At 42.0% G+C, this 15,297-nt stretch overlaps 1 long non-coding RNA gene across 1 annotated transcript; it reads left to right on the top strand.

The window, feature by feature from the left end:
• The first annotated feature begins 414 nt into the window (after window positions 1-414).
• LOC143773253 (uncharacterized) lies at window positions 415-10,363 on the top strand. The gene is made up of 3 exons (XR_013215116.1): window positions 415-528; window positions 8,001-8,040; window positions 10,240-10,363. It is a non-coding gene; the product is annotated as an uncharacterized LOC143773253 (long non-coding RNA).
• Window positions 10,364-15,297: the final 4,934 nt, after the last annotated feature.

Raw genomic sequence — 15,297 nt, 5'->3', positions numbered from 1 at the left:
CTTGTTGCACACAGAATAATGGATTGTAGGAGGTTGTACAATGTTTCACTGACTTTTGTATACTAGAAATACTGTATTTTCATAGAGAAGATAATATCTCCATAATTCAACATCTTGCGGAAAATCACGTTTTTTTCAGATTTATGTGGACCTGGGTTCTGAAAAGGTGGAGTTTTCTTTCATGTAGTTTCTGCAGTGTCTATTTTAGGATGCATTAATGCTGTGGACATGAATATTTTTGCAAACTTGGTACTAGAGATTATTTGTTATGTAATCTGTCATTATCTTATCACATTATTACAGTTGGCATCTCGCCCATTATTCCGAGCTGAGAATTTAGCTCACCACTCCCATTCATTATGGAAGTTTTATAACTTGTCTTGTTACATCTGAAATCTTCATCATGAGAAAACATTTGAAGGAGTTCGTTCATCCACAGTCACTGGAAGTTTGACTTCTCCACCTCATTCAGCCATCCTTCTCCCCGTAGCCGAGGAAGTACAAGACTGGACCAGATCTTGACCATTGGTGAGATGATATTTTCTATTGTAGTGATCAACCTGAATGTGAGCTAGCATCATCGAGAGGGTCGGGTCTAAGCATGGTATGGTATGGATTAGTAGAATAGTGTTTTGGAGCAATTAAAGTGATCTCGATCAGATCCTGTAACTAGATTTACCTTAAATGATGCTTTGTGAGCTCGTAATTCTCAGCTTGACCATTGACCATCAGTTTTATGAGTCCAATCAGGGAGTATGGACCACCTGGACAAGCACATCATCTACTATAGGCCAATGAGTAAGAGGGATAGTGTGACCTCGCAGACTCATAAAAGCTCTCTAAATTCTCCTGCCGGGTCCAATGACAGAGTAAAAGAGATGTTCCCATTAATCTGTGCTCTTCAAAGAGCTTTCTACCTGGAATTGTATCAGAATACAATTTGCAGAAGAAAAATATCCTATAAAGACAGCCTAGTAGCAAGTAAAAGGAGATTCTATTTTATTGTCCCCAATGACTAAAGGTTATTCTACTCATCGCCATCAGAAAAGTGAATGGAGGAAGCATAACTATGCATCCATTCTCTTCTGGATGAGAAAAGTGGCTCCTGGTCAGTTGACCTCCGCTCTCTAAATATGTGCAGTGGGTATGGAGCATTCCATATTACAATATTACAGAATCATCATAATCTGACATCATATATCATCATAGTTCTTTTTCTTTTTCAAGCTGTATACAGTATTGTAGTGGACTATGGAATAAAACACTTGTTTAATAGGGTTAGGGACAGTTAGTTTCAAAACACCCATTCAAATCACTACCCTTGACAAGACACCATTAGCTCACCATTTGGTCAAGAGAGCAACAGTGGATTTCCCTCTCTGAGTGGGGGCACTTCACTCTGAATCCATCTCCTGTTCCTGTTTTGTGTTGGATAATATACCTGCTGGATTGGTACTGGGGTTTCCATGGTTGCAAATATACAATCCAGTTATTGTTTGGTGTCGGAAGGAGATTATGAAATGGAGCCCAAACTGTTTCAAGAAATGTCTAAAAAATGTACAAATATGCTCCGCTAGTCTGGAGGGTCTTCCAGGGTACTTGAAGGTCTTTAGAAATGTGTTCTCGGAAAAAGTTGTGGAGATACTACCTCCCCATTGTCCCTATGATTGTGCAATTAATCTTTTTCCTAGTGCCAAATTGCCAAAAGCTCACCTTTACAATTTGTCGAAGCCTAAATGGACCGCCATGAAAGAATATATTCATGAAAGTCTATGGAAGGGTCAAACCCATCCCTCCTCCTTCCCTATAGCTGCTGGATTTTTCTTTGTTAAAAAGAAAGATGGGGGTACAAAGACTTACCCACTTCCACCAGGATAATTTCTAAACTTTATCTTAGAGGGGCTTAAAATTTGATATGCATCTGGAAGGGTGATGAGTGGAAAACAGCATTTTTATTGTCTGAGGGTCTGTTTGAAAACCTTGTTAATGCCTTTCAGATTATCTAATGCACCTACTGTGTTTAAAAATTTTATGAATGATATTTTCTCTGATTGCATTGGAAGATATGTTGTTATTTACCTCTATGACATTCTAATTTTCTCACCAGATTTGGACACTCACCAGGAACATGTCCTTGTGTTACAGAGACTGAGGGAGAACTCTCTGTTTGCTAAATTAGAGAAATGTGTTTTTTTCTGTTCAGGAAATCTCTTTCTTGGGGTTTATCTTGTCAGCAGAAGGGTTTAAGATGGACCCTGGGAAGGTACAGGCCATAAAAGATTGGGTTCAACCTCGTGATCTTAAGGTTTTGCAGCGTTTTCTGGGATTCGCCAACTATTATAGAAAATTTATCAAGGGATTTTCAAATGTTGCTAAGCCACTTACTGACCTTGCATGTAAGGGGGCGAATTTCAAGGTTTGGTCACCAGGTGCTGTCAGGGTTTTGAAAGATTAAAAGAGTGTTTTATGTCCACACCCATTCTGATCCAACCTGATCCGAATGGCTGCTTCGGAGATCAGAGTGGGGGCAGTCTTACCGCAGGGGCCCAAAACACTGACTAACCTGTGTCCATGTGCTTTTCTTTCTAAAAAAATTTCACCTGCGGAGAAAAATTATGATGTTGGAAATCGGGAGTTACTTGCTGTCAAATTGTCCTTGGAGGAATGGAGGCATTTTTGGAGGGGGTGTTCATTCAATTAAAGTGATCACGGATCACAAGAATTTAGCTTACATTCAATCAGCTAAAAGGTTAATTCCTAGACAGGCCAGATGGTCCTTATTTCTCAGTTTAATTTTTCAATTACTTTCAGGCCAGGGTCAAAAGAATGTGAAAGCTGACGCTTTATCTCATAGTTTTGATTCCATTTCTCCTCCAGAACCTCCATCCTCCATTATTCCTCAGGGTATTGTGGTGTCTATGGTAACCTTGGAGCTGGAAGAGGAGATTCATAAAGTCCAGCCATTGGCTCCTTCCACTTCCCCAGGGTTTAAATTATTTGTGCCTGTGTACCTAATATTACGGGTGTTACAGGAATTTAATGATTCCGTTTTAAGTGGTCATCCTGGTGTTACTGCCACAAGGAAAGTCATTGCTAGACTTTTTTGGTGGCCATCCATGCAAAATGATATTAAAGATTTTGTATCTGCTTGTGAAGTCTGCGCATGCGCCAAAGTCAGTCATAGTCGGCAGGCTGGGGAATTGGCTCCATTGCATATTTCTGAAAGTACATAAACTCATTTTTCCATGGATTTCATTACCAATTTACCTCTGTCTGATGGAAAGACTGTTATCTGGGTGTTAGTTCATCGATTCGGCAAACAAGCTTTTTGTTCCTTTGTCAGGATTACCTAATGCGGAGACGCTCTGCAGGTTGTTTATTTCTCATATTGTAAGGTTACATGGAATCCCATTGACATCTCTAAATTTTGGAAAACTTTTTGCTGTAAACTAGGGATTGACTTGTCTTTTCATCTGCTTATCATCCTGAAGCCAATGGTCAGACTGAGAGGACAAATCATCCTTTGGAACGAGTTTTAAGGTGCTTTGTTGCAGCTCAGCCGAAGGACTGGTCTTTGTTTTTACCTCTTGCTTAGTTTGCTTTTAACAGTTGAGTTAATCAATCTAACAGGACCTCACCGTTCTTCTGTAATTATGTTTTTCTTCCCCATCTAGGATCAGTTCTGAATGCCCTGGGGTGGAGGTCACCATGCAGAAACTTAGGGATGAAAGGAGGTTCAAAAGAATATTGAGACTGCCCAGACTCACCAAAAACGAAAGGCAGACAGAAGACGTTCAGTGGGTCCTGTTTTTAAGATTGGGGATAAGGGTTGGTTGTCTTCTAGAAACATTAAACTTATAGTGCCGTCGGCGAAGTTGGGTCCAAAGTTCATTGGTACATATGAGATCCTGGAGGTGGTCAATCCTGTGGCATTTAGATTAAAGCTTGCTCCATCCCTTTGCATCCCTAATGTATTCAATAAATCCCTATTAAAGAAGTATGTTCCTTCTGCATTGTCTCCCTCATCCCTGCCTCCTCCGCTTTCAGTGGACGGTGGCCTGGAGTATGAGGTTCAGCAGGTTCTTAATTCTCAAAGGGGATAAAGACCAGAGGAGAGATCCTGGGTCCTTTCTCGAGATGTGAAGGCCAATTGGTTAGTTAGGGCCTTCCATCTAAATTTCCACTCCCATGCCATATACTTAATCAACATGAAACTTAGCACTCAACTTAGGATGCTTGGAACAGAAGAATTTATTTTGCAGTATACTCAATGAGTATACTGCAAAATAAATTCTTCTGTTCCAAGCATCCTAAGTTGAGTGCTAAGTTTCATGTTGATTAAGCTGTCTCCATGTGTTGATTATTCCAGTTAATGACCATGCTTCTTGTAACGAATGGAAGAGGAGGTACAGGTGGTGAAGTTCACATTTGTTTATTATTGATATTTTTGTGGAACCTCGAGACCACGATCGGGGGGCTCTGAAGGAGGCATAACTACGTGAGCCCCAGGCACCCATGGTAAGTCCCCTCAAACAGTGTCAGAATGGAATTCCTGGGGGACACGGGTGTTACCTCCAGTTAGACCCTGGACACGTGGCAGCTGTCCCAGTGGGAAAGACAGACAAGCAGAGTTAACAGATGTCATGGAGCTGACATAGATAGTACTGGCGTTGTCCAGAGGTACGGATGGCTGAATGGCAGGACATGATGGAACTGGTGTAGACAGAACATTCATCTTCCAGGATAGCCGGGTAACAGGTAGCTGATAGTCTGCAGAGACAAACAGAGTAAGCGGAGCACTGGCAGAACACTTCAGAAGCAGAAGCACACACTAGCTGAAACCGGAAGCTAGCAATAGAGGACACTTGTTGCTCCGGCATACTCCCTATGGCGAAGGGGCTAGAAATAGTAATTACTAACACGCCATTGGTCAGAGGTACTTTTTGAAAAATGCTCTCTGTGGCTTTAAGAGACTGGGAGCGCACACGTGCGCAACCTAAGCACTCTACCTGATGACCTGCTGGCCACGTGCCAGGAAGCAGGGGGAAGACAGAAAGCAGGAACTGCAGCAGGACGGTTCGGGGATGGCACAGAGAGGGAGTCCCGCAGGGGACCCTATGAGGGTATGGGACCAGGACCGGGAGTAACACTTCATAAATGAGCTATTTCTCCCAGAACACTGCTAGACATACACCCTGCCTGTGAGGTTTGTGCCTTAAGTTCTTTATGCTTGATCTGTTACCTGACCTTGGACTTTGTTTTGACCATCCACTTATTTAACCCCTTCACCTCTGTTATCCTCTTGGTACTCTGACCTCGGAACGTTACCTGACTACGCTTTTGTCTCTTCCTTCTGTTTATGACGTACCCTCCTGGCTTCTCACCTTGGACTCCTTGACCACTCTGACTCACAGCTTGGCCATGAGAAGTGACTAGCGTCACAGCATCATGTAGAATATCAAAACTGTGTCCTTCCTAATGGAGCCATGATATTGTGGCTGCTGTACTGTAGAGTGTTCCTGGCTGTGGATTTGTAAAGGGTCTCTAGTTCTTTGGATCTCTGGATGTCTTTGATGTCTGCATGCATCTTGTTAAAGATGCATATTCTCCTTTTTAAAGTTCACAGCTGTTATTCAAGTCATTATTCACAGGTCAAGGGGAAGGGGTAATGAGATTAAGTCTCTTTGTTTTATTATTTAATCTATCTTTCAATGTTTGCAAGTCAACAAACTGCATGGCCTGGTATAATGTGCATTAACTATATCAGCAAATATTGTTCAGTGACCCTGAGTCCCTGTTTTACAAAGGTAATAGTACAATAAATTGAAGGAGCTGATATACGAGGTAAATAACAACCATTCATAAATTTACAAATATCAATTTAACCTAAAAGAACAGTCAACATTTCAGTCTCTTGACCAACAGAAGAAAAAAACAACGAATAAATTCAAAAGTCAACATATAGATAACAGTCTATGACTCCTGGCTTAGTGAAAATAGAGGTCTGGTTAATGAAGATAAAATGCTGTGTTGTCATAGATGCGTTATTTATCTTTTGAAGGACAGATTTTGTTGGAGTAGCTGTTGGGTGGCACGTCACAGTTGCAGAGCCCTCGAGATGTCAAAACAGGAGAAAGCCTCATAATGGATAACATTTAACTTCCTTTTATAGAATTTAGAACTTTTTCTGTGAAAAGTATACTTTAAAAATGAGATACAGTTTTTGCAGTTTTGGAATGGAAAGAAAAACATCAATGCCATAATTTTTTTCTTGAGTTTTGATGTTACAGCCTTTAACGTTTAGTATAAGTAACATGTAAAAATAGTTTTTAGGGCCATAAATTTTCTATTTTTTTCATCAATGGAGCTGCATGATGCTTGTTTTTTTGTGGTATGAGTTTTCTTTTTTGGGTACTTAAGTCTGATCACTTTTCATTCCTTTTATGTAAGACCAGATGAACTAATAGAAGAAATTCTGGAATTATTATTAGTATTATTATTTTTACTATTATTATTTTACAGTTTATTATAAATGATAAAGTTTATGCAGATTAATATGCTTTAAATTATTTCAAATTTATATTGTTTTTTTTTTTAACTGCTTCTGCTCACTAAATGAAAAGCCACAGTTACTAATGATATCATTTTGGGTGACTGTGTTTATTTGATGACTTTTTATTTCATTTTTTGTAAGTAATGTAACTAAAAAACAGCAATTCTATCATTTTTTTTTCTTTTTAATGGGGTTTAAAGAGTAGAATCATTTTTGTGAACATCTTATGGTTTAGGTTTTTATCAATGTATCAATATACACTCACTGGCCACTTTATTAGGTACACCTGTCCAACTTCTTGTTAACACTTAATTTCTAATCAGCCAATCACATGGCGGCAACTCAGTGCATTTAGGCATGTAGACATGGTCAAGACAATCTCCTGCAGTTCAAACCGAGCATCAGTATGGGGAAGAAAGGTGATTTGAGTGCCTTTGAACGTGGCATGGTTGTTGGTGCCAGAAGGGCTGGTCTGAGTATTTCAGAAACTGCTGATCTACTGGGATTTTCACGCACAACCATCTCTAGGGTTTACAGAGAATGGTCCGAAAAAGAAAAAAAATCCAGTGAGCGGCAGTTCTGTGGGCGGAAATGCCTTGTTGATGCCAGAGGTCAGAGGAGAATGGGCAGACTGGTTCGAGCTGATACAAAAGGCAACAGTGACTCAAATCGCCACCCGTTACAACCAAGGTAGGCCTAAGAGCATCTCTGAACGCACAGTGCGTCGAACTTTGAGGCAGATGGGCTACAGCAGCAGAAGACCACACCGGGTACCACTCCTTTCAGCTAAGAACAGGAAACTGAGGCTACAATTTGTACAAGCTCATCGAAATTGGACAGTAGAAGATTGGAAAAACGTTGCTTGGTCTGATGAGTCTCGATTTCTGCTGCGACATTCGGATGGTAGGGTCAGAATTTGGCGTAAACAACATGAAAGCATGGATCCATCCTGCCTTGTATGGAGCATCTTTGGGATGTGCAGCCGACAAATCTGCGGCAACTGTGTGATGCCATCATGTCAATATGGACCAAAATCTCTGAGGAATGCTTCCAGCACCTTGTTGAATCTATGCCACGAAGAATTGAGGCAGTTCTGAAGGCAAAAGGGGGTCCAACCCGTTACTAGCATGGTGTACCTAATAAAGTGGCCGGTGAGTGTAAATTATATAATACACTATACAGTTAGAAAGGAAAAAACTTTTTTAACTTTAAAGTTTTATTTTATACTTTTATAAATAAGTCTCTGTCCATTATGACTACACAAGACACAAGTTCATGTGCTTCTTTTGTGGTCTTGTTCATATCCTATGCTTAGAATAGGCAATCAACATTCTGTTTGTGGGGGACCACCTTTTAGCAGTCCCTCCAATCAGCTACATGAAAATAAATCCTTGTATCGATCTGTATATTACACATTTCTCTAAATGTGATCCATTTATTTCACAAGGTAGAACCTACTGGACACTACCAAGCCGCAATGACAAATGGTAAGTTAACATTATATCTTTTATAATGAAAGTTGCTCATCTTGGTTAAAGGGGATTTGTCACGGTGTTTTTGCTACCTAATGTGAGAGCAGCACGATACAGAGGCAGAAGCCCTGATTCCAGTGATGTGTCACTTTCTGGGCTGCTTGATGTACTTTTTTTGTTAAAAAAAATATCTGCAGGTGATTTTCACTAGAGGACTAGAAAGCCTGCTCCCAGGTAGTCCAACCACACCCCCAAAACTGTTTGGAAGTTTCTGCCTATCAACAGTGTACACAGAAAGTGGCCAATCAGTTTTATGGGCGGGGTTATGCAGAGCTCAGCATTCAGAGAGCTGCAGCAGAGAAAACTATTTGCAGCATTCAGAAAACTTCGGCTATGTGCCCACGTTCAGGATTTTTTGCGTTTTTTAGTGTTTTTGTTGTGGTTTTCCACTGCGGAAATGCTGCGAAACCCCTAACAAAAAGCATCCCATTAATTTTAATGACATTCTGCAATTGTTGTGCCAATTCTGCGATTTTTTCCGCAGCGGAAACGCTTTGCAGAAAAAAATGCAGTGTGTTCATTATTTGTGCTGAATCACAGCGATTCTGCAGACATAGGATTGCATTGGAATGCTCACTTTATACATGTACATAGCGCCCACCATGCGTAAAGTGAGCTCTTCATGTGCAGATGGTACCCAGGATCTGGAGGAGGGGAGACTTCTGGGTACCAGGTTCCTGTAAAAAAAAGAATTTAAATAAAAAATGTGGTTATTCTCACCTTCCGACGGCCCCCGATCTCCTCAGCGGTGCACGCGGCAGCTTCCGTTCCCAGGGATGCATTGCGCAAATCACCTGAGATGACGTTGTGGTCACGTGACCGTAATGTCATAAAGGTCCTTCGCGCAAAGCATCCCTGGGAATGGAACGCACCGGGAGCGCCGCTGAGGAGATTAGGGGCCATCGGAAGGTGAAAATACCTTTTTTTTATTTTCTTTATTATTTTTAACATTCTGTCTTCTCCCACATCAGATCAGATAACTAAAGCCTGGTGACAGATTCCCTTTAAGGATTGATACAAAAAAATAGTTTTGCCTACTGGGGAGCAAATGGATATACTTTGTGTAATGCCGCGGTAGCACCGTACGCAGTGAAGAGGCAGTGACCCACAAAGTTCAAACACAAAAGTCTCTTTAATGTGTTATCTTCACACACTGTAAAGCATTTTATAGTACACGTCATCAAAGTTCAATACACACAGTTGCCTCTCATCTCAGTGCTCGTTTCATAGCACTACACATCATATGGCTTTTAGATTGCAGTCCCTAAACACGCTGAACCTCTCCTTGTCCAGGATTCATGGGGCGACGGCACGCCATATTACAGTCTCCAAATACAGCTTAACATGTTGCAGACACTACACACGCCAGCCCTCCACTGACTAGTTCCTGTGGGTGTCCTGCATCACAGTCTCTTTACTCACACAGCCGTACACAGCCCAGGATATCCTCTGGATATCAGCCGGGCACCATATCCACTTGTTTGCAATCGTTACACATGCCAGTCCTCTTTAAGGCACAGGGCATCCACCTCCGGTTCACTTCAGGGCACAGAACTGTCCACATCCCACTTTTTTAGGTACAGGACATCCACCTTCGGGCACAGGACTGTCCACATCCGAGACCAGTTACCATGGACGACTTGCATCGCTGTGTACGATATAGGTGTCAGGCTATTCAGCTGCCATAGCTGCTGGCTCTGCTGGCCTGTGCAGCTTCACAGACTCAGACAGTGCTCTGCAGGCCTCTGCTCTGCACAACAGCACATACCAAACTGACACTGACGTTGCACCTGACACCTGATACACCCATATTCCTTACTGCAGGGTTTTTAACAAACAAACCTGTGGCTTTCAGCCACGTGGAAAACCTTGACCGGAAATCTGTGAATGTCATGCACACCTACTGTATGGACTTCATCTGTCCCCATGCACAATCTGGGGAGAACACACAGCGATCCCTACCTGTGACATGAGTCACTGCCTCACAATTGTTTTAGGCAGAGATGTCAGTCTTGAAGAATATCTGAGGAAGCCACAAGTTCAGTGGTGATATGTTGGGACTATTCCTTTCTCTGCCGCTCGTCGGCTTATATATTACGCACTATGTATGCTTCACACTTGTCTTTTTCAGACTTTTCTTTTTGCAATTTTCAGAATATGAATCTCCTCCTATCCAAACCCAATCACAACCCCAATGGCAATCTGCTGACGCCTACCATGATATGCACACTCCATCCATAGCCTCTGTTCCCCGCGAACTAGAAAACCTTACAAAGGTCAGAAATCTCTGTACCCAAAAGTCCACCAATTGTCTGGTAAATATATTATATTTGAGTAATCCATATAATTATTTATTATATATTTATTTCAGGTGCAAGAAATTATATTTAAAGACGAAGGTAAAATAATGTCCTAGCGTTATAATGTACAATAATCCTTTTCTAGAGCTTCTAAAATAGGTATTAATGGGAAGTAATAGCATGCAACTTTAAAATTGTCTTCTTATTGAAAATTCTCTCCATTCTCAACAACTGAGGGCTGTTAAAGGTCACTGCTGGTTACCTAAAGGATTCCGCCATCTTTGCAGTCTATCAGGAGTGGGCAAATTCAATAGACAAGGAGTGAGGAATTGCCAGCCTTTTCTATACAGGAGCTGCTGTGACACTGGAAGATCTGTTCAGCTTCAGTGCCACTGAGCGTCCGCCAGAGGAAGAGGAGTCTCAGCATCTGAGGGAGTTCAGTTCAGTTATGCTGCTGGTCCAAGCTGTCAATCATGAGGAGAGCATTGCCCCCTGACAAGCAGCAAGTAGGAAGGCAGAGGAGCCGTGAGCTCCTAAAGATTGAAGAGAAGAACCCTTTATTTCTAAGAGTGGCACAGACTGCCATAAATCCCTCCAACCTATTTAAGGGCGACGAACTTGTGTGTGGCTCATGCAGTGGGGAAACCAAGTATTTGATACCCTGCCCATCTTATAAGTTTTCCCATCCACAAGGAATAGAGAGGTCTTTAATTTTTATCTTAGGTACACTTCAAGTGGTTCAGCAGGATTGTGCACAGTAAACTACAGTACAAACAGTGTCAGGTTGACCCCCTTATACTGATTACATTGATACCTGGTGATGAAATCCGTCTTGTGGTTGTTGTGTAATCTTTATTTTCAGTTTTCAGTTTTCAGTTTCAACCACTATTAGTCAGCGGCGAGCAAATGCTCCTGGGACTTAGTCCTGCTTTTCTCCATCTGAGCATGCCCGAGAGACGATCGCTCATTGGAGGTCGGAGGTCACATGCGCAGGACCTCTAGCAGCTCGGATTGGGCCATCTGTAAGGTCCAGGAAGGCTGCGGCTATAAAAGGATCGAACGGCTGCAAAATCGTGGTGTGTATGGATGCATGAATGTTACTGGTGCAAGCTCCTAATTATTCCCCTTCCCTCGCGTTGTGTCTGAGTTAGGGTGACTGGAGCTAATACAGTGCCAAATAGCGCACTGCCAGCACCGTGTATGATAACCAGTGTCTATCAGTGGTGCAACGCCGTGCGCAACCGGTGCGCTTAATTCCTTAGTCAATGTGTTTAGTGGCGTTCACCAGTGCAATGCTGCATGCACTCTGTTCTCTAAATCTTTAGACAGGAGTAGTCCAGGCATCGCTGGTGCGACGCCATGCGCTTAGTGGGTCTAGAGATACTCTTACCCCTGAGTCTTGCGACTGAACACTAGCGCTGATTCAGCTGTGCTCTGTGACAGCTAACAGGGTACGGCATTGGTGCTCTGTGGTACTATGAAGCAACAGAGCTAATCGAAAGTACACCCCAGGTGACAGCTAACCCACCTTGTGTCCACCATTACTGAGCAGCAATTTACATCTCTGCACGGTGGACCCTGGGCTGCGAACACACCTTAGTATTCTTTATTTATTTGGTGTGTTCCGCCAGCCCTAGCAAAGTATACCTACGATAAAAATTACAGACCTCTCCATTCTTTGTAGTTAGGAAAACTTGGAAAATCGGCAGTGTATCAAACACTTATTTTCCCCCACTTTATTTACTCCATTAAACCAGTCAGAAAGTAATAAAGCAATACTAATGTGATCCTAAAACTGTAAAATCAGGGCGTCCCACCTGAATATCATAGGATATCGTATGTTTTAGCTTTTTTGTTTTTTTTCATGGCTCAATTTCACTCTTCGTTTACTTGTCATAAATTTGGATTGTACTTAAATATACTTTTACTGCACAGTTATGCATCTTTTAGTCTTTCAGACCCATGATGGGAAAAGCTTTCTCTCAGTTCATCAGGAAGTATTACATTCTAAAACAACCTTATACCTTCATCTCAGAGACTCCTGCAATAAAGATATAGTTCGGCTCGATTTGATCCCCAATGTTGAAGCCGGTGGTCAGAACTCTTATGTAAGTATTGTAAAGTTCTAGATTTTTTTATAGATTAGTATCATCAGGATCATGGGGTGCATTAAAAGAGGTCTGGATACACATGATGAGAGCATTATACTGCCTCTGTACAAATCCCTAGTTAGACCGCACATGGAGTACTGTGTCCAGTTTTGGGCACCGGTGCTCAAGAAGGATATAATGGAACTAGAGAGAGTACAAAGGAGGGCAACAAAATTAATAAAGGGGATGGGAGAACTACAATACCCAGATAGATTAGTGAAATTAGGATTATTTAGTCTAGAAAAAAGACAACTGAGGGGCGATCTAATAACCATGTATAAGTATATAAGGGGACAATACAAATATCTCGCTGAGGATCTGTTTATACCAAGGAAGGTGACGGGCACAAGGGTGCATTCTTTGCGTCTGGAGGAGAGAAGGTTTTTCCACCAACATAGAAGAGGATTCTTTACTGTTAGGGCAGTGAGAATCTGGAATTGCTTGCCTGTGGAGGTGGTGATGGCGAACTCAGTCGAGGGGTTCAAGAGAGGCCTGGATGTCTTCCTGGAGCAGAACAATATTGTATCATACAATTATTAGGTTCTGTAGAAGGACGTAGATCTGGGAATTTATTATGATGGAATATAGGCTGAACTGGATGGACAAATGTCTTTTTTCGGCCTATGTTACTATGTATCATTGGGTAGTTATATAGCACAAGTATTTTACCAAAGAAACTGTCCACAATTTCATTAGTGGGGATGCAGTTAAGGGAGGAGCAGATGTAGGGTTGTTCTAAAACACTCCTGTAAGACAACTGTTATATATGACAGATGGCAGGTGGGGATTGCCCAGAAGTTCTGAGTTACAACTACAGTGCCTTGCAAAAGTATTCAGCCCTCTTGAAGTTTTCAACCTTTTCCCACATATCATGCGTCAAACATAAAGATACCAAATGTAAATTTTTGGTGAAGAATCAACAAGTGAAAAACATTTGTAAAGTTGAACGAAATTTATTGGTTATTTTAAATTTTTGTGGAAATTCCAAAACTGAAAAGTGGGGCATGCAATATTATTCGGCCCCTTTAATTTAATACTTTGTTGCACCACGTTTTGCTGCGATTACAGCTGCAGTCCCTTGGGGTATGTCTCCTTCAGTGTTGTACATCGAGAGACTGAAATTCTCACCCATTCTTCCATGGCAAACAGCTCGAGCTCAGTGAGGTTTGATGGAGATCATTTGTGAACAGCAGTTTTTAGCTCATTCCACAGATTCTCGATTGGATTGAGGTCTGGACTCTGACTTGGCCATTCTAACACCTGCATACGTTTATTTGTGAACCATTCCATTGTAGATTTTGCTTTATGTTTGGGGTCATTGTCTTGTTGGAAGACAAATCTCCGTCCCAGTCTCAGGTCTTTTGCAGACTCCAACAGGTTTTCTTCAACAATGGTCCTGTATTTGGCTCCATACACCTTCCCACCAGTTTCAACCATCTTCCCTGTCCCTGCTGAAGAAAAGCAAGACCAAACCATGATGATGCCACCACCATGTTTGACAGTGGGGATGGTGTGTTCAGGGTGATGAGCTGTGTTGCCTTTACACCAAACATATTGTTTGACATTGTTGCCAAAAATTTCGATTTAGGTTTCATCTGTGCAGAGCACCTTCTTCCACATGTTTGGTGTGTCTCCCAGGTGGCTTGCTGCAAACTTTAAACAACACTTTTTATGGATATCTTTGAGAAATGGCTTTAGTCTTGCCACTCTTCCACAAAGGCCAGATTTGTGCGGTGTATGACTGATTGTTGTCCTATAGATAGACTGTCCTGTTGTGAACTATAGTTCTTGGCTCCCTCTTGTGGTCATTAGCGGTATGGCACTTTGAGTGTCTTTCCCCTGGTTGGCACTCACCTGCTTCGTTTGGTCTGGGTGTGCCTATATAAACTTCCTGGATACTCTGTATTGTGCCTGGATTCGTTGTTATCAGACCTTGTCTGTTTTCTCCTGTCTCCTGGTCTCCTGATTTTGCAAGATAAGCTAAGTCCTGCTTTCTTATTTTTGTGCATTTGAATTTCCCTTATTTTGTTCCAGCTTTGTTTAAAATGTGATTCCTGATTTTGCTGGAAGCTCAAGGGGGGCTGTTATCCTCCCCCCACACCGTTAGTCGGTGCGGGGGTTCTTGGATATTCAGCGTGGATATTTTGTAGGGTTTTTTGCTGACCGTATAAGTCATCTTTCTATTTTCTGCTATTAGTCAGTGGGCCTCTCTTTGCTAAATCTAGTTCATTCTTACGTTTGTCATTTCTTCTTACCTCACTGTTATTATTTGTTGGGGGCTTGTATTATAACTTTGGGGTCCTTTCTCTTGAGGCAAGAGAGGTCTTATTTTCTCTGAAAGGGTTAGTTAGTTCTCCGGCTGGCGCGAGACGTCTAGAACCAACGTAGGTACGTTCCCCGGCTGCTGCTAGTTGTTTGTGTTAGGATCACGTATACGGTCAGTCAAGTTACCACTTCCCTATGAGCTGGCTTTTTGTGTTTGCAGACTTAGCTGGTACTCCTGAGATCCTCTGCCATTGGGATCATGACAGTAATCCAGGCCTAAGAGGTGCATTGCTGAAGCGGGACTGTGAGAAAAGAAGTCTGAGTTTTGTTTCTTTTTTCTTCCTCCCCTTTATCTCTGAGTGTCTTGAAGCTCTGCTGCAGACATGAATGTTCAGACTCTGATTACTAGTGTGGATCAGCTTGCTGCATGTGTGCAGGGCATTCAGGATTTTGTTATTAGCAGTCCTATGTCAGAACCTAAGATACCTATTCCTGAG

This window comes from Ranitomeya variabilis, chromosome 5 (assembly GCF_051348905.1).
Source record: "Ranitomeya variabilis isolate aRanVar5 chromosome 5, aRanVar5.hap1, whole genome shotgun sequence".
Classification (NCBI taxonomy): Eukaryota; Metazoa; Chordata; class Amphibia; order Anura; family Dendrobatidae; genus Ranitomeya; species Ranitomeya variabilis.
This window is presented reverse-complemented; position numbering and strand designations above follow the sequence as displayed.